At 36.0% G+C, this 16374-nt stretch overlaps 1 long non-coding RNA gene across 1 annotated transcript; it reads left to right on the top strand.

Moving 5' to 3' along the window:
- Nucleotides 1-6163: 6163 nt before the first annotated feature.
- Nucleotides 6164-15643, top strand: LOC107571142 (uncharacterized). The gene is made up of 3 exons (XR_001607141.1): nucleotides 6164-6413; nucleotides 15488-15508; nucleotides 15633-15643. It is a non-coding gene; the product is annotated as an uncharacterized lncRNA (long non-coding RNA).
- The last annotated feature ends 731 nt before the right edge of the window (nucleotides 15644-16374 follow it).

The raw sequence follows: 16374 nt of genomic DNA, 5'->3' as shown, positions 1-16374 counted from the left end.
AGATGGAGTTTTTCGCTCTACCCTACCTTTCTGAACCGGAGTACACCTACAAAGAGCTGACCGTGCATGACCTTTCCAATGTGACTACGTAAAGTCGAGCTAGTGCAAGACGTGCATTTGTGGTTAAAAAGTATATAAATTAGAATTTTTTTTTTTAGAAAATGACCGATCGATTCGCTAGATAAGACCCTTATTCCTCGACTGGGATCGTGTAGAGACCATTGAAGCTGCATTGAAAGTGTAATTGCAGATATGACAGAGAGAATCAATGCATTGGTTAAATTTAGGATTCATTGTGTGCATATTAAACTGTTTACATTTGCTCTCTTTTCATAGGAAAATGGAACTAAGGAGGCATCTAAATTTGATAAGGTCATTATTTACTACTAAAGCTATTTTTTTTATTTTTTTGTGAATATTGAATTCAGGGAGCACTAGCTCGACTTCACGCATTACAAAGCGAACGTGCAAAGAAAGTCAAATGCCCTTCACAAAAAAAACAAAACAACGATGTCAGACGATTTTGAAGTTGGAGGAGAAAATGAGATGGAGTTTTTCGCTCTACCCTACCTTTCTGAACCGGAGTACACCTACAAAGAGCTGACCGTGCATGACCTTTCCAATGTGACTACGTAAAGTCGAGCTAGTGCAAGACGTGCATTTGTGGTTAAAAAGTATATAAATTAGAATTTTTTTTTTTTAGAAAATGTTTCGCTAGATAAGACCCTTATTCCTTGACTGGGATCGTGTAGAGACCATTGAAGCTGCATTGAAAGTGTAATTGCAGATATGACAGAGAGAATCAATGCATTGGTTAAATTTAGGATTCATTGTGTGCATATTAAACTGTTTACGTTTGCTCTCTTTTCATAGGAAAACGGAACTAAGGAGGCATCTAAATTTGATAAGGTCATTATTTACTACTAAAGCTATTTTTTTTTTGTGAATATTGAATTCAGGGACAAACTTTATTTTAAGGTCTAGTTCTCACTACATGACTTTTGCCTCAATAATTTCAATATTTGCTTCTTATTAGTTAGTTAGGACGTTAAGTTTAGGTAGGGGGTAGAATTAATGGATCTAAAATATGGTCAAACAGAATGAGGCATTAATATGTACTTTATAAGTACTAATAAACAGCCAATATGCTAGTAATTTGCATGCCAGTTAATAATGAGAATTGGTCCTTAAGTAAAGTTTTACTCTTTATTGTACCATCATACTATGGAAGTCCGTTTCCGCCAGTGAATAAAAAATAAAAGAGGTAATTGCGACTTTTTATCTCACAATTCTGACTTTATTTTCTCAGAATTGCGTGATATAACCTCGCAATTCTGAGAAAATAAAGTCAGTGGCGGAAACGGGCTTCCATATCATACAGTATATACAGCATGACTATGGAAATTCATACGAGTTTTTTTTTATTTGCTTTTTACTATTTATTTTGTATTTTTTACAAGTAACTGTTACATTTCCTAAACTTGTAATACTAATAGCATTCACAGTAAATGCCTTTCATAAAGCTCTTACTACCAAACATTTAATTAGCATGTCTCTTCTCATTACCCTACCTTTCTGAACCGGAGTACACCTACAAAGAGCTGACCGTGCATGACCTTTCCAATGTGACTACGTTAAGTCGAGCTAGTGCAAGATGTGCATTTGTGGTTAAAAAGTATATACATTAGAATTTTTTTTTTTTTTTAGAAAATGACCTATCGTTTCGTTAGATAAGACCCTTATCCCTCGACTAGGATCGTGTAGAGTCCACTGAAGCTGCATTGAAAGTGTAACTTGGACCTTCAGCATCACTGACCACCATTGAAGTCCACCCGAGAAAAATCCTGGAACGTTTTCCTCAAAAACCTTAATTTCTTTTCGCCTGAAGACAGAAAGACATTAACATCTTGGATGACATGAGCTGACCGTGCATGACCGTTCCAATGTGACTACGTTAAGTCGAGCTAGTGCAAGATGTGCATTTGTGGTTAAAAAGTATATACATTAGAATTTTTTTTTTTTTTTAGAAAATGACCTATCGTTTCGCTAGATAAGACCCTTATTCCTCGACTAGGATCGTGTAGAGTCCACTGAAGCTGCATTGAAAGTGTAATTTGGACCTTCAGCATCACTGACCACCATTGAAGTCCACTCGAGAAAAATACTGGAATGTTTTCCTCAAAAACCTTAATTTCTTTTCGCCTGAAGACAGAAAGACATTAACATCTTGGATGACATGGGGTTGAGTAAATTATCCGGATTGTTTTATTCTTGGTGAGGATGTTGGACCTGGACTAGGCGGCTGCTGGCTCATTAAAGGTGGAGAACCACTGCTTTACAGCTTACAACACTCACTTACTAGCTATGACGAAATGTCTAATTGTTTATTTCCTCAGGCTGTAAGAACTTGGCTCGGAGTCAAGCAGGTCTTGCAGCATAGCAGGAAGCGACACTGGATTGACTGGACTGAGAGCCTCGTGTTTTCATAGCGCCGAAACTCCACGAGTAGGCTGTTTGTTTGGGGCGTTGAAGAAAACACGTGGGAGAAATATACATATATATATAGAGGAGTCCGAGGACATGGAGCGGCGCTTTTAAACTGTCCGTTATGGAGGTGGCAAACAAAGAGGCAGCCTGTCAAGTCTACGCAGTTTTAATGGAGCCCGAGCCCGAGACCGTGAGCCGTTTGAGGACAAAGTACTACTCACTGCGGCGACAGGTGTGTTTAATCCAGTCCATCAGCGTGCTCCTCTGCTTCAGCTGCTGCCTGTTCACGCTCCTGTTTCACGCTTTCCCGCCGAGCTGCACGGTTCTGACTTTATTTTCTCAGAATTGCGTGATATAACCTCGCAATTCTGAGAAAATAAAGTCAGTGGCGGAAACGGGCTTCCATATCATACAGTATATACAGCATGACTATGGAAATTCATACGAGTTTTTTTTTATTTGCTTTTTACTATTTATTTTGTATTTTTTACAAGTAACTGTTAAATTTCCTAAACTTGTAATACTAATAGCATTCACAGTAAATGCCTTTCATAAAGCTCTTACTACCAAACATTTAATTAGCATGTCTCTTCTCATTACCCTACCTTTCTGAACCGGAGTACACCTACAAAGAGCTGACCGTGCATGACCGTTCCAATGTGACTACGTTAAGTCGAGCTAGTGCAAGATGTGCATTTGTGGTTAAAAAGTATATACATTAGAATTTTTTTTTTTTTTTAGAAAATGACCTATCGTTTCGCTAGATAAGACCCTTATTCCTCGACTAGGATCGTGTAGAGTCCACTGAAGCTGCATTGAAAGTGTAATTTGGACCTTCAGCATCACTGACCACCATTGAAGTCCACTCGAGAAAAATACTGGAATGTTTTCCTCAAAAACCTTAATTTCTTTTCGCCTGAAGACAGAAAGACATTAACATCTTGGATGACATGAGGTTGAGTAAATTATCCGGATTGTTTTATTCTTGGTGAGGATGTTGGACCTGGACTAGGCGGCTGCTGGCTCATTAAAGGTGGAGAACCACTGCTTTACAGCTTACAACACTCACTTACTAGCTATGACGAAATGTCTAATTGTTTATTTCCTCAGGCTGTAAGAACTTGGCTCGGAGTCAAGCAGGTCTTGCAGCATAGCAGGAAGCGACACTGGATTGACTGGACTGAGAGCCTCGTGTTTTCATAGCGCCGAAACTCCACGAGTAGGCTGTTTGTTTGGGGCGTTGAAGAAAACACGTGGGAGAAATATACATATATATATATAGAGGAGTCCGAGGACATGGAGCGGCGCTTTTAAACTGTCCGTTATGGAGGTGGCAAACGAAGAGGCAGCCTGTCAAGTCTACGCAGTTTTAATGGAGCCCGAGCCCGAGACCGTGAGCCGTTTGAGGACAAAGTACTACTCACTGCGGCGACAGGTGTGTTTAATCCAGTCCATCAGCGTGCTCCTCTGCTTCAGCTGCTGCCTGTTCACGCTCCTGTTTCACGCTTTCCCGCCGAGCTGCACGGTAAGCCAGCGTCAAACAATCACTGCTCAGCGACCCCGTCAGGTTTATCATCGCTTTAGAAACCTTTGCAACGGATACCAGTTCATTTATATGTACTATTCATTCATGGCAACACTACATTACAGTATGTAATAACCGTTTTAACATAGATTGCATAACATATAAAATGTGTGTTATATGACCAAGTCTTTATTTGTTTGACTTTTTTTTATTTACTCAAGTTTACCAATAGAGGCTATTTATTATATGACAATACCTTAATTATGAGACTAGTAGGCCTATCTATACCAATCGATTTGACTGATTTAGCCTATTTGTTTTTCTTCTTATTATTTTTTGTTAAGATTCAAAATCTTACTAGTGTTAATTGGATTATAATTCATAGTTGAGCCTGAAATAGCTGCTAATAACTATTGTCACTAGTAGTATAGTCACTTGTAGTAAGAAATAAGTTACTAGTAAAACTAGGACAAGTAGCCAGTGACTGGATTGCATGCTGGTCGAAAGTGAATAGCTGATGCACATAGAATTCAGTGGCAAATTATTTGCATTGTGTTACCAGTAGCAGCGGAATATGATAATGACTAAAAGAAAAGGAATAAGTGCTATAATCTAATAAATAAATACATAATAATACATAGTTACAAGTGTAATGGGAAAAAAATATGCTGCTCTCTATGTGATTACTCAATAATAGCCCTAATGGGGGAAAAAAAGAAACATGCAGGTATGACAGAGAGAATCAATGCATTGGTTAATTTTAGGATTCATTGTGTGCATATTAAACTGTTTACATTTGCTCTCTTTTCATAGGAAAACGGAACTAAGGAGGCATCTAAATTTGGTAAGGTCATTATTTACTACTAAAGCTATTTTAAAAAATTTTTTTGTGAATATTGAATTCGGGGTCAAACTTTATTTTAAGGTCCAGTTCTCACTATATGACTTTTGCCTCAATAATTTCAATATTTGCTTCTTATTAGTTAGTTAGGACGTTAAGTTTAGGTAGGGGGTAGAATTAATGGATCTAAAATATGGTCAAACAGAATGAGGCATTAATATGTACTTTATAAGTACTAATAAACAGCCAATATGCTAGTAATGTGCATGCTAGTTAATAGTGAGAATTGGTCCTTAAGTAAAGTTTTCCTCTTTATTGTACCATCATACAGTATATACAGCATGACTATGGAAATTCATATGACAGTTTTTTTTATTTGCTTTTTTACTATTTTTAAAATCGTAACTAAAATAGTTAAGTAACTGTTACATTTTCAAATCTTGTAATACTAATATCATTCACAGTAAATGCCTTTCATAAAGATCTTACTATCAAACTTTTAATTTGCATGTCTTCTCATTCAGTTGAATACATTTGTCAATTATTTAATCAAACTCATCTAATGGTTAACCAGTGAATCATTTGGTGCATATATAGATTCAGTAGATATAGTTTCTATAGAACTTGTTGTCAATTTAGGGATTACCAAATATAATGAATTATTTTTACACTAAGTGATTTATCTTAGATGATAACCACTATTTTGTAATTGTGTGTGTGTGGGGTTCAAGTAAACCCTATGTTATGTTATAACCCATTACTTCAATGGAATGTCATAATGATAGGAATAGCAATGTGTGTTGTGTGTGTGCATAACCATATTTTGGGGAGAAACTGGTACCCAGAGGGAAAACTTGACAAAATCTTTGAGGATGTCCTTATTTGTAAAACTGTTTTGCAATTTGTGAACACACAGCATGGTACAAGGGAGAGGAATCTAGAGTACTTTGATATAAACTATGGTAGTGAAATTCATTCCCTCTAGTGTCGTTTTCAAGAATATTGTGGTGCTTCCGTGGTATATGTTAAACAACTTGCTAATATCATAGTATTTTTCTTTTTGGTATTTTCTTTTGTAAGAGAAGACTTTTCTGCTTCACAGCTGGGGACAAAACAGGCATTGACTTGGGTTTTAAAAGCTACATTTTTTAAGCACTACAACTGTGGAAAAATTTTAATTTTGTAATGAAGTTTTATTTTTGTTTCATTTTGATTGAATTTGGTCAAAATACTATATGCTATAGTGTTTTTGCCGTTGTAATGTATATGTTTGTTTATGTAATAATTGATTAAGGATTTGGGCTGTTAATGCAAAATTGACAGGTTCAGTAACATTACGGAGTGAAGAGAATGATCAATACCTTGTACTGAGGTGTGTCATGGGTGCTGTCATTAGAATTAGTAAGCTATAAGTTACTTTGTATTAAAAGGGTTTGCAATCACCAAATATGACCTTCGTAATTATTTGCATGAAAGATCATTTTATGTATTTGGATACATCTTCATAATTACATTATTTTGTTGACCACGAAGAATCAATAAACACTATTACATAAAGCTGTCTTTGTCTAAAAAAATTCAAAATATTTTTCTGGATTTTTACAGTATATCAGGTCTTTTTTTCTGTGATTATTTCAGACAACCACTTCAAAACAGTTTGGCAGATATTTAATTTAAGAATAATGTTTTAGACATTCAATTTATGCAGCATTAGAAAATGTCTATATACAGTATAGTGTATTTACACTCTAGAGACAAATGGTTTATTGGTGTTAAATAACATCACAGCTGGGGACAAAACAGGCATTGACTTGGGTTTTAAAAGCTACATTTTTTAAGCACTACAACTGTGGAAAAATTTAAATTTTGTAATGAAGTTTTATTTTTGTTTCATTTTGATTGAATTTGGTCAAAATACTATATGCTATAGTGTTTTTGCCGTTGTAATGTATATGTTTGTTTATGTAATAATTGATTAAGGATTTGGGCTGTTAATGCAAAATTTACAGGTTCAGTAACATTACGGAGTGAAGAGAATGATCAATACCTTGTACTGAGGTGTGTCATGGGTGCTGTCATTAGAATTAGTAAGCTATAAGTTACTTTGTATTAAAAGGGTTTGCAATCACCAAATATGACCTTTGTAATTATTTGCATGAAAGATCATTTTATGTATTTGGATACATCTTCATAATTACATTATTTTGTTGACCACGAAGAATCAATAAAAACTATTACATAAAGCTGTTTTTGTCTAAAAAAAATCTAAATATTTTTCTGGATTTTTACAGTATATCAGGTCTTTTTTTCTGTGATTATTTCAGACAACCACTTCAAAACAGTTTGGCAGATATTTAATTTAAGAATAATATTTTAGACATTCAATTTATGCAGCATTAGAAAATGTCTATATACAGTATAGTGTATTTACACACTAGAGACAAATGGTTTATTGTTGTTAAATAACCCCTTATCATTAGTGCATTAGCTCTCATAGAAACTGCTCTAATGGCATTTGCTTCAGAATTGCTGTCTGACAGATAAGAGACTAAACCTACAATTATCTGATTAGTAAGCAGCCCAGTTGACATTGAGGACCAGTTAAGTGGTTTTAATTATATATTTACATTGGGAGGAAAAATGCATGTTCAGTTTGGTTTATACTAAAAAAAATACAGAAAGAGAAACGAGACTAATTCAACAATTAACTTGTTAGTGAGCAGTCCTCTTGGCATTGAAGACCAGTCATGGCTAGACGACTGAGTCAGAGCACCTAAAAAAAAAAAAACCAAGTCTTGTGGGATTTTCCTGGCATGCAGTAGTTGGAACAACGTGAACCAGTCTTAAGAGTCATGGAAGCCCAAGGCCTGTCTAGTCCCATCACAGAAAAGAGCTATACTGTAGCTCAAATTGCTTAGAGACAAATGGTTTATTGTTGTTAAATAACCCCTTATCATTAGTGCATTAGCTCTCATAGAAACTGCTCTAATGGCATTTGCTTCAGAATTGCTGTCTGACAGATAAGAGACTAAACCTACAATTATCTGATTAGTAAGCAGCCCAGTTGACATTGAGGAGCAGTTAAGTGGTTTTAATTATATATTTACATTGGGAGGAAAAATGCATGTTCAGTTTGGTTTATACTAAAAAAAATACAGAAAGAGAAACGAGACTAGTTCAACAATTAACTTGTTAGTGAGCAGTCCTCTTGGCATTGAAGACCAGTCATGGCTAGACGACTGAGTCAGAGCACCTAAAAAAAAAAAACCAAGTCTTGTGGGATTTTCCTGGCATGCAGTAGTTGGAACAACGTGAACCAGTCTTAAGAGTCATGGAAGCCCAAGGCCTGTCTAGTCCCATCACAGAAAAGAGCTATACTGTAGCTCAAATTGCTATTTCCCTTAACCAGGAAATTAACGTTCTTAGAATTGACAAGACAGTTGACCCTGAGAGGTCAGCTAAATATCTACAGCGGATCTAAAATATGAATAGTTGATTATAACTAGTTATGGTTAATTATTCATATTTCCTGTCATGAGCTGATTCGTTACAACATTTACAAACTACTTACATAAAAGGCATATATCATGTCACTCTATTTCTCCCAATAATATGCCTTAGTAAGATCATATTTGATTTATAATCCATGCCCTGTAGTTTGTATTGTGGGGGGCAAAATATATAATCCAGTCCAATACAATGAGATTTGAGAGATGTACAAATAAACATTTCTCAAAAGCCTGTTGTATCAAATCTGATACATTTTAACATGATTTTAAAATTATATATGGATAATAACCTAAATAATTCAATGAAATTGGTATGTGGGTGTGTGAAAATATTCAGATTTAACCCCCTTTGTAATCATTAACATTTTCATATGTAACTGTAATTTAATTACTAATTTTTTTCTCAGCAACTAACTGATTAAATTACGTAAATCCGTTACATGTAGCTAGTTACTCCCCAACACTAACAAAATGTTGAAAGCCTTGTTTAGAAAGACACATATTTAGAGACTGTAAGATGCACTGTACAAGTACTGTTAAGGTACCAATCACCTTAGAAGGCCGAATACCCAGCTAATATTCAGTGACTAGGAGAGGAGTAAAGAGCTCGACTCATGACTTAGATTCACTCAATGTATTGCTTAATCAAATGGAGAATGTACTCGCTACTAGAGATGCACCGATTGCTATTTTCTTGGCCCGATTCCGATTTCTGATTTTCCGTTAATGTGATCTGCCGATACCGATTTTTGCAGATTCCGATTTTCTTTCTAAGAACTATAATTGACAGCATATACAAACAAAAATCTACTTTTCTTCAACGCAAAGTTTTACTTTCATAAAAAGAATACAAGTAAAAAGTCAGTAATAAAATAAGAACAAATAAAAAAATGGCAAACAACAGCACAAACAAATGCAATAGAATAAAGAGAGCTATGAAACTAAGTTTTTCAGGTTAAGTAAGTTTTTATTCAGGTAAGAAATACTACATAAATTAAAGTAATCAAATGTAAAATAACACTGGTGTTATTTTACATTTGATTACTTTAATTTATGTAGTCTTCATTGAAAAAAATTGAATACAGATTAATGCTTACCATTAAAGTTATAAAACGTATTCAGTCAAGAGCAGAAAATGATTTTTTAAATCTTTTGTTCTTTGATTAACATGACAGACAGCTGCAGGAATATTGGGCTGCGGTCCCTTTAAGAGTTTATCCACAGACCCAATATACTGTTACACAACATTTTAACGTTCCAAAACTTACTGTGTTTAACTGGATACCCGCCAAGACGGGCATTTTGACATAATTTTGTATGTATTTGAACGTTTTAGCGCAGTTAGCCACTCATTTGGGTATTTGTGGCTCACAAGCTGTTTGAGACTGAGCGCGGATTGTGCGCTCCACTAATATAGATCAGTGGGGGTGCGCGCGCGTTTGGTATAAGCGCGAAACCTGCGGGAATGTCTATAATGCGCAACACAAGCACTATTTAACTGGAGCGAATGAGACGTGTGTGAGAGAGAAGGGGTCGTCGGAGAGATGAGAGTGAGAGTGCGCTGCTGATGTTATTGCCTGTGCCGCTGGTACCAAATCGGATCGGCTCGAAATCGGAAAGAAGCGAGACTGACCGACCGATCACCGTTCCGGGCCGATCATGAGGAAAATCGGCCGATTCCGACCCCTGGCCGATCGATCGGTGCATCTCTACTAGCTACTCACACTTGTAGGTCAGTATATAAAAATAAAAAAAAAACACATAAGACTGCATAGACCTGTGTAAAACAACAAACAAACAATTTAACAAAAACAGGCGTAGGATTCAAATGATACAGAGATGTGGAGCTCTGACAATGACTTATGCCGAGTTCACACTGCACGATTTTAGCCCAATTTTTCACTCGTCGACAGGTTTTGCGAAATTGCAGACAAATGCCCGAAATAGGAGGTAAATCGGTGCTCATTCACGTGAGTGACAATCAGGCAGTGTGATTTATCACACTGATATCCCTCGCGATCTGAGGGAATCGCAGAAATCAGCTCACAGACAATTTGGCTATATATATATTTTTTAATAATTCCAGTCTCGCTCGAGAACTCCGGTTTGACGCACGCGGGTTCTCTCGTTATTTCCTTATCATTTCTCGCGTGTGTTTTGTTGTGAAACGTAGTTTGCAGACCAGACAGAGCTGTCGGCAGTTCTTCCTATTGTGAACTGAAGTCAGGCAGTGTGAAACCCCCTGTCGCCGATCCATCGTGCAGTGTGAACACAGCAGCAACTGAATGCTACCCCAGATAGTCAGGCAGTGTGAAACCCCCTGTCGCCGATCCATCGTGCAGTGTGAACACAGCAGCAACTGAATGCTACCCCAGATAGTCACGCAGTGTGAAAACAACTGCGATCCGACGAGTTTGAAAATCATGCAGTGTGAACTCGGCATTGGTGGAAATTAAGGTTTTCAGTCCCAAAAGTTTAATGGAAACACCCACTTGATGGAAGGAATAGGTTTGGGGACTTGAACAGGCAGATATCCATGGATATGCATCCTTGTATGTCTCATGATACGCTGGGTGTGTGATGTGATGACAACACTGGTGTAATTCATGAGATTTGTGATGTGTGTGGTTCTACAATAAAACAGATACAACTCAACTACTTTTCTTGTTGAGCAGGTCAACTTTACCAAATTACAAGAAAAAAAGTCAGAAAACTTCTGTCTGCTCACTATCTGTATGCTTTACGACCAATCCACAGCTTGATGGCCTCATTCCACCTCCCCTTGATACTTTACAACGTCTTTACCTTTGTCTCAGAACCACACCTATTCAGGAGATGCAAAAATCAGAATGCAGTGCAACAATAACAAGTGAAGTGACCATAGCATGTCAAATTTAGCTAGCAGCCTCGTTGAAGGGCTCTTCCTGAAGGGATCTGGTTGTTTATATTCGTCTGGAACGACCCTTTGTGCAGCGAAATTCCCCAGGTAAAATGTAATCATTTCAATCATTTCAATCAAAGAATATGTGAGATTGAGAATTTTTCCCCACACAGGTTTCACTTTGGATTCAAGTTAGTTGAACTTTGAACATGAGAGTTCATCATGATGACCAACATTGCTTCATAGCTACACTATTGACAATTTTTGCTGAAGTTTCACTAATTTGACTGCGCTTTAAATTCGGCATGAAATCATCTTTCTTTCCACATTTTGACGTATATATCAGAGTGACTGGCTTCTCAAAAGAGGAAAAATGAAGGATTCGATTTTGTCCATCAGGAACTGATTGGATCATTGTCGTTTGCTAATTGATGCAATCTCATGTGAAATGTTGTTAAGAGGGGTCCAGCTAACAGAGAACATTCTCAGAACTTTGGCAACGTTCTGGCAAGTTTTTTTTTATGATCGAATGTTCAATCCAGTGATGTTAATAGAATATTTGTTTAGAGTTATCTTTGAACATTTCTGCGTCCAATGCCAGCCTTATTTCTTATTATGCATTCTGATGCATTGTAAATTGAAGGCTTATTAATACTGTGAGTGAGTAAAAACATTTTGACCTTTTGTGTTTTTAATTTACTTTTTAAAGCTTTACACATAGACAACTGACACACCCACAGATATACAGTACTTCCTGTCTGATAAAGGTTTACATTGCCTGGCATGGTGAACTGAGTAATTATAAAGTTGCGACTTGTAAAAGTGACACTCCCTTTCTAGTGTGGTATGGCATGAAAAGGATTTCAAGCACATGAGTCAACACTGTAAGGTGTGATGCAATCGCATCCTGCTGTAGCAGACTAGACACTTTCTGGGTTGCTTTTGCAAACACTTTGATATCTGCTACTATATGCCATGAAGTGCTATGGTTGCATTAAAGATGCATTTTAAGATATTTAAAATAATGAATACAGTGCAGTTTACTGTGAATATTGTATGGGGGACTGGGGAGTGTATTTGAATGAGCAAACACAGGAAATTAGAAATGAATGACAGGAAATAAACACAGCTCCCCTGGCGTTACTGAAAATGTTGTAAAAGTAAAGGGAAAAAAATCTGTAAATAAGTCTGGATTATAATTGGATTTATCCTCTGTAGTACCAACAGTGACATTGATAAGTAGATTTCTAAATTACTTCAGGAGATAAAAAATTAAATTGGCTCAATAAGTTAGTATAAGGTATTCTGTCATTTACTCACGCTATTGTCCTACAGGTTACAGCTTTATGTGAGTAATTGACAGTATTTTCATTTTGCTTGATCTATTCCTTTAAACTAAGTTAAGTCAGCAGCATTTGTGGTGTAATGTTGACTAAACTTGAAATTTGTAGCAGTTTTTCAAAACTGCATGAAACCAACATGAATACAAAGTGTACAACTTTCAATTTGAAATACATTTTTTTTTTATTTTTCCTTTTCACTCTAGTTGTCATTGACCCAAACGTGAACTTATTATTAAGAAAGGCATGTAACCAGATCAAAAGGTTTGAAGATCAGTTAAAAAAAAAATCACTGTGAATGAATGTAGAAACTTCACTTACAGTAATTAAATGCTCTGGATTTTAAACATTGTTTCGCTTTTTGAGGAAATGCACACCTACGGTGCCGATTGTTTGATTTAATCAAAGTACTTCCCTTTATTGCATTTGAACAAAACCGAAACTTGTATGAGTGAAACCGTGACTCTGCATGTTTTTGTACTGTGTGTAGGTGTCAGAGTGGGTAAGGATATGTGACACTACAAGGCCTGTACTCTGTTTGTGCTGCAAATACAGTCTGTGGGGATTCCCCATACTTTAATACTAGCAACATCAAGAATATTTGATATAATGAGAATAATGATGAAATAGTTTTGTCAATATTCTTCTGTTTATATAATATGTACTTTAAGTGCACAATTCAAATGTGATTTGTGTTCAAATATTAAATGGGCAGTATATGGGCACTTTATGACACTTATCATTGAATTAGATTACAAAAGATAGCAACAGCTTGTCTCTAATTCTTAGTGGCTGTATACGTATGAAGTCATCACATTAACTATGAACATTTTCTTCTAATGTTTGACCAACATTTAAAGTGTCCAAATAGATTTTGTTTTAGTTTTGAACACTTTTTTTTATTTCTAAATTAATTAATAAATAACAAGCTTGTGCTGTTTCTTTAAAATAAATGCTCTTGTTGATACCAGGCCACTTGCTAATATTCTATACAAAATAAAAATCAAACTGTGATGAAATTTTCATTTATCTGCTACAAATGAAGGTTTGTACATACATTTAATTTGTTCATGAAATGTAATTTTATACCAATGGTCAACTCCTTCCCCCAGCTCCCCACTACAGCGTTTAAATTTAAATATAAATATTTAAACCCAAACAAGTTTAAAACATTATGCATATTAGTGCCGGATAACCTAGTAGTATGCCTTTACTGTCTACTGTAAATGATTTTTATTATTATTAAACCAAAATTGGTTTTTATTATTTATATAAATAGACAATTAAACATTGTGTACACTGTAATTATTTTTCAAAGTTGTAAATAAAACAATGATTTTTGAAGTATGTTTTACAATAAAATACTATTTAAGTTTTTCTACTTTTGTTTAATTCAATGTAACTTGCCGTTTCTTTGTAACTGTGAAATTTACTAGCAATTTCTGAGTGAAAATATTTTATAAACCATTTTTTTGTCAGTTTAATCCCATGATCATATGAGTATACTCAGTGAAACTTGATTTCTCACTGTATTGTATAAGAGTATCAGTGACTTTTCCCAGGAAAGGAAGTTTGAAATTGGAAGGATCGCAAAATGTTTGTAAACTATTTCAGTAGTGTAAACTATGCTATTTCTATAAAGCTTGGAATTCATGTGTAGGTGTGAGAACACAATTAGCCCAGTCCTGTTATAGGACACCACATTTTTTACAGTTCTTTTTTGGCAATCCCCACATTCTCTGCATTTTCTTATGTAATGAGAATATAACTGGTTACAGTTTGCTTATATCTAAACAAACAAACAAACTAACGATTTATTTTCCTTGATAATGACAGGAATACATGACAGATACTACAATTCCTTCCTTATGAAACTCTTTTGGGAATGAACATGATGCCATAGAAGATATTTTTATTGTTACTGTTATTAAATTATTTTGGATGCCACTTTGAATAGACAAAAACATTGGAAACCTTATTCAAAATATCTTTTATATATTTCACAGAAGAAAGAAAGTTATATAGGTTTAGAATGGCATGAGGGTAAGTAAAGGATGACAGAATTTTTATTTTTACGTGAACTATCTAAGAGACGACTAGTGAAACAAAACCAATCCCAGCATGCACCGCAACAAAGACCAGCATTCTGAGGCCTGGGCCTTTTTATTTGGTTGTCTCTTGGGAATCATGTAAAACCTTGAGGGAAGAGTGAAATACTATCAAGAAAGTCTTGTTGCTAATTTAGCTTCACAAACAAAACCATATCCATCAGCAGTCAGTTCTCAGTTCCACTCAACTCACAGCAAACACTCACACAGCTGACCATCTTCTCTCCTCTTACAGAAGATGAAGTCTCTAAACTTATTCTCTCCAGCCACCCTACCACCTGCCCTCTAGACCCAATCTCCTCACATCACCTACAAGCTATTCCCCCTGCATTTCTGCCTTCACTCACATACATCATAAACACATCTCTTCTCTCAGGCATTTTTTCCACCGCATTCAAGCAGGCTCGGGTAAAAAAACCTACACTAGACACCTCACTTGTTGAAAACTACTACAGGCCTGTGTCTCTCCTCCCTTTAAAAGCAAAATCACATGAACACGTTGTTTTCAACCAAGTGTCTTCCTTCCTCTCACAGAACAATCAGCTGGACAATACTCAATCTGGATTTAAAGGTGGCCATTCACTTGAAACGGCCTTGCTGTCAGTCACTGAAGCGTTACAGAGTGCAAGAGCTGAGTCCAAATCTGCAGTTCTCATTCTGCTGAATCTATCTGCTGTGTGTGACATGGTTAATAATCAAATCCTTCTGTCCACCCTCTTTTATCACCGGAACTGCACACCACTGGTTTGAGTCTTACCTCACAGGTAGGTTTTTCAAGGTGACTTGGGGAGGAGAGGTATCCAAATCACACCAACTGGTCACTGGGGTTCCTCAGGGATCAGTTCTTGGACACCTCCTCTTCTCTACAGTGCTGCTTGAAAGTTTGTGAACCCTTTAGAATTGTCTAGATTTCTGCATAAATATAACCCAAAAATCATCAGATTTTCATGCAAGTCCTGATAGTTGACAAAGAGAACCCAATCAAACAAATGAGATGAAAATATATATGTAAAATGTAAAATGAAAAGGAAAATGATCCAATATTACATATCTGTGAGCGACAAAAGTATGTGAATCTCTAGGATTAGCTGTTAATTTGAAGGTGAAATCTGTTCAGAGGTGTTTTTAATCAGTGAGATGACTATCAGGTGTCAGTGTGTGCCCTGTTAGTCTACATCCCCTCCACAAGCCTGCGGTCGGTAAACAAGTGGCGGCTTGTGGTCCCATCACAGAGAGGCACAAAATCACTCTCAATGACGTTTTCTTTCACCGTCCTGTTAGTGAAATGACCAAACTAACTCCATCTGAACAGCCGAATCCCTCACAATCTTCAAGAAACTACTGAAAACTGATCTCTTCCGTGAGCATCTAACTGCATCCTCCTAAAAAAACAAACAAAAATAATTCTATGCCTTCACCTTTTCTATTTGATTATTATCCTTTATCCCTTCCTTTGAACGAAGAATGAAACTTTGTATAATGAGCACTTCTCGTGTTTATTGCCATCTTTTGATAAATCGCTTGTTGTATTCCTCAACTGTAAGTCACTTTGGATAAAAAACATCTGCCAAATGAATAAATGTAAACGTAAATGTAAATGTAAATGCAAATATATAAACTGGCCTGACATGAATAACACAGCATTTTTAGTCCCATTTGCTTATATGGGTGAAGGAGGATTGT

This window comes from Sinocyclocheilus grahami, unplaced genomic scaffold, assembly GCF_001515645.1.
Source record: "Sinocyclocheilus grahami isolate Dianchi unplaced genomic scaffold, SAMN03320097.WGS_v1.1 scaffold1552.1, whole genome shotgun sequence".
In the NCBI taxonomy this organism is placed as follows: domain Eukaryota; kingdom Metazoa; phylum Chordata; class Actinopteri; order Cypriniformes; family Cyprinidae; genus Sinocyclocheilus; species Sinocyclocheilus grahami.
Note: the sequence above shows the minus strand (reverse complement) of the source record. Positions and strands in the feature narration are given on the sequence as shown.